The sequence below is a fragment of the Phocoena phocoena genome, chromosome 1 (assembly GCF_963924675.1).
Source record: "Phocoena phocoena chromosome 1, mPhoPho1.1, whole genome shotgun sequence".
Classification (NCBI taxonomy): Eukaryota; Metazoa; Chordata; class Mammalia; order Artiodactyla; family Phocoenidae; genus Phocoena; species Phocoena phocoena.
This window is the reverse complement of record NC_089219.1, coordinates 123,399,192-123,403,207: the sequence shown is the minus strand read 5'-3', so window position 1 is coordinate 123,403,207 and position 4,016 is coordinate 123,399,192.

The window sequence follows — 4,016 nt, the reverse complement described above, 5'->3', positions numbered from 1 at the left end:
TTAAATATCTGAGTTCATCTGGGACCCCTCTGTGTGGTTACTTAGCTCCCCTAGGCAGCTTCTCCTGCTTCCTCCACCCCACACTTACGCCCCCTCATCCAGGTTCTTTGCATTGATACACTCTCAGAGATCTTTCTGCCATATTGCTTTGTGTTAAAATCTTGGCGTTTCTTTATGTGTTCTCTATATCCTGCACACATCACTAGATCCATATATAAAGTCTTAAGTCTTATTTTTGCCACACTTTGCTTTTCCTCCCTTTTCAGAATAGCTGGACAATTCCACTATTCTTTCAATGTCAGAACGCTGGTTCTCCTCAGCTAACAACAGATAGTCTGGCATTTTTCTCCTTATTCCTGAATTCCAATTTAAAGCCACTTCAGCCAGGTGAACAATTCTCTCGCTAAACCCATTCTCCTCCCCCGAGGCATTCTCGGATGCTGAGTAAGTGGTAAGCAACTGGGATGCTCAGGGCACACACAATGGGTCAAGTATTCACGTGGATAACACTCGCAAAGTCCCTTCACCTCTCCGAAGACACCAGCTTTATCGTCTGTAACATGTACAACTACCTACTTCCTACCTTCTGTCGCTTTGTGACAATTAAATCAGGAGAAATCCATAGCAGTCTCTACAAATGCTCCCACGAGTCCATCTGTCTTTCTCTGTCATCTGCCCTGAGTGTCAGGCCTGTCAGTCTGGTTTCATTCTACTTCCTGTGTTTCTAAGCCAAACCCTTCCCTCTGACAGTCTCTACACAGCTGGACTCCCATACAAACCTCAGGTTCTAGGCCTCCTCTATTCTTATTATATTGAGGAAGACAGAGACAGTCAGGAATACGGGATTGCCCCAGGGCCTGGATTTTATTTCTGACAGTCTCAAAGTCTGATGTCTACTGCTCTTGCAGGAAGCCCCAGGGACCCTCCTCATGGGAGAAAAAAAAAAAAAAAAAGGAAGATGGTTTGCCTTGTCCTTTGAACATTATTTCTCTAGGGATAGATGGGCAGCTATTCAGAGATGGGCAGCTTTTGGCCTGGTACCAAAAGTTTCTGGAAATATTCTCTACTCATATCCTGAAAAAGACCCTAATGATGTAGAGATAGGCATCCCACGGGCAAACATGACACCTGCATAAAATGTCTTAGAAGGATGCACAGTTTATTTACAGTTAAGATGTGAGAGAGATCACTTTTTACTCGTCATGTTGCTGTACTATTTGAATTTTAACTATGGGTGAAGGTGAGCACGTGCTTATAAGTTTATTATGATGCCTGACTGTGAGCCCTTGGGGTGAGAAGAGTCCATTCCAACTCATCGCAGTGGTGGCTGGGATTTGGATGGGCAGCTCACATGCTCTCCTGTGATAACTGAGCTGAGATTTCTGCAAAACCACTTACTGAATTCTCAGCTATCATGCTAAGGGCCTTACCTATGGTTTCCGTTAGTCCCCATAACAACTCTGAGAGGTAAACGTTGTTCCTTCAGTTTTACAGACGAGGAAGCCAAGACTTGTGAAGTTAAGTAACTTGCCACACAGTGTGTGGCAAAGCAAAGGTTTGAACACAGACCTATGTCCAGAATCGATTCTTTTAGCCGCTTCTCTATGCTATGGTAATTCCGCACTAACATGAATCCTTACCCTGTTACACACACACACACACACACACTCACACATTCGCACACACTCACATACACGGAGTACTTACACAGGCACATACACAGGGATGTGCACACACACATACAAGTACATGCAAATACATGCACATACATATGTACACACACACACACACATTTTCCATCCACTTCAAAGTGATGTTTGAGACTGCTTACAGATGATTGGGATTGGTTAAAACATTTAGGTCCTGTTTCACAGTTGGCAAGACAGCGCCCCCTCTGATTTACACCTCTGAAGACTGTGGTGGAGACACCAACCTTGCCTAACCAAAGGGCTATCTTTCAGGGGAGGGCTAGTTGCCAGCCCAGAGGACAGTGTCCCGTTGGTTCTTCAGCCTCCCTGTTGAGGAAGGTCTTTGGGTCGAAGTCCTGTCTCAGTGTGGTCCTCTCCTCAGGCTTCTCACCCTTGTTCACCCGTTTGCCACTCACTGTGTTCCTCTGTAGAGGTCACCTCTTCTGAGCCAGGATTTTGTCATTTATAAACTGAGAAATGTTGTATCAAGGGATCACTAAGAACTTTCTATGACACCATGACTGTGCTTTTCTAAAACTGAATCTTCGTCTGCAAGAGGAAGTAAAACTACCACCTGAGGACCCAGGTACTTCTGTGTCCTTCTTCAGTAGTCACCTGCTGGGGCATCTGCCCAGGTCACAAGCCCCTTCTCTCAGAACTAGACCAGTGACCGTGTTCAACAGATGATGCCGCTCCCACCACCATGGTCCCTACAGGTCCCTAGAAGCATTTCTTTATTTTCTAACTCTCTTCAGTCTCAAGTGAAACTATGTACTTCCTTTTACAATAACCCCTGGATGTTTACCCTAAAACAGTCCACAGAAACTAGCACAATGTCTCTGTGGACAAAGACCAAGGCTTGTGTTGCTTCAGCATCGCGGGAGGCAGACTATCAGAGCGGTTAAGGAAGAGGTCTCTGGAGTCAGAGAGACTCAGGAGTTCAAGTCCCAATACTGCCTCTTTCTAGCTGAATGACCTCACATACCTTATTTAAAATCTCTGAGCTTCAGCTTCCTTATCAGTAACTTCAGCATAATAATTCCTACTCCATAAACTTGTTGGGAAGATTAAATGAGAATATGCGTGTCAAGTGCTTAGAGTCTGGCATGGATAAACACACATACCCACACAAACACTCAATAAGTTGGTAGCCATCATTATTCCTCACTGTGCCTTGCTGGGAGGGAGCAGAGTAGGTGTGTAATACATTTTCTGTATTTTGATCCAGTGTTGTGTTTCTAGGCTCCAGACCCAGTAGAGAGTATGGCGAATGCCCTTCACCAACAGTGTCACTCTAGTGAGATTTGGTTGACATCGATGGGTCTAGAGTGGGAAAGTGGAGGTGATGGTAAGGAAAGAAAGACGGTCTCACTAGTTATTGACGCCTCTTAGTATAAGGACAGACACAGAGAAATCCTAAAATGGTCATCCTCTCCTCCCCCCAAAAGCAGATATTATCAGTTCAGAAAGTTGAGTAACAGGACACCCAAAAGACAGACTACTGTACAAGTCATATGGATGAATAGCCTAAGCATATTTCAGTCTCTTCCATTACTGGAGGCCCAGGTGTCCAGGCTGGGCCAGCATTCCCCCAGCACAGTAGTCATTAGACGTGGAGGATAAGAGAGGTGCCATTTGTCTGCATCCATTGAAATCAAGGTGCAGTGAAATCCAACACACTGCTCTCTGCCCAGCACAGACCACATCAGGGGCTCATATTTTATAACTTCCCTCCAGTTTATGAGACAAGCCTTGGTCTTCAAATCAGTAAGAGTGAGGAATGGCTCTACAGGGGAACATGTTTGAATCCAGCTGTCGAAATGTGGGCAATTTGTGAGTAATTAGTTGATGTGCTCCAGAGGATAACTGAAAATGCCCAGATTCAAGCCCAGGTTTCACCAGCTGTTACGGAGTTCAAATTCCCTCCTCCAGGTCTTAGAGAATTGTATTAGTCTGCTCAAGTTGCTATAACAAGATATCACAGATGGGGTGGCTTAAACAACAGACACTTACTTGTCACAAGCAGGTGCCCTGATCATCTCCAAACTGTCTTCAGAGTCCTTCGTCCTTTTTCTTGAAGAACAGCACATATCCATAGCTAAATAGCTCTGTGGTCCAGTCCTACAGGATTGAAGAAGTCTGACAGTTGTCTTTTATTTCGTCTCATATTTTTTCTGTTCCCTGTCATTCAGACTGGCAGTGTCTTCACTGGTATAATTGCATCTCTGTTCTTAGCTTCTGTTGAAACGCCTGAGTAAGTCTGTGAGTCACACCCATGATCTCCATCAAATGGCTGTTCAGTCACTCTCTTAGTGCTCTCTTCGCAAG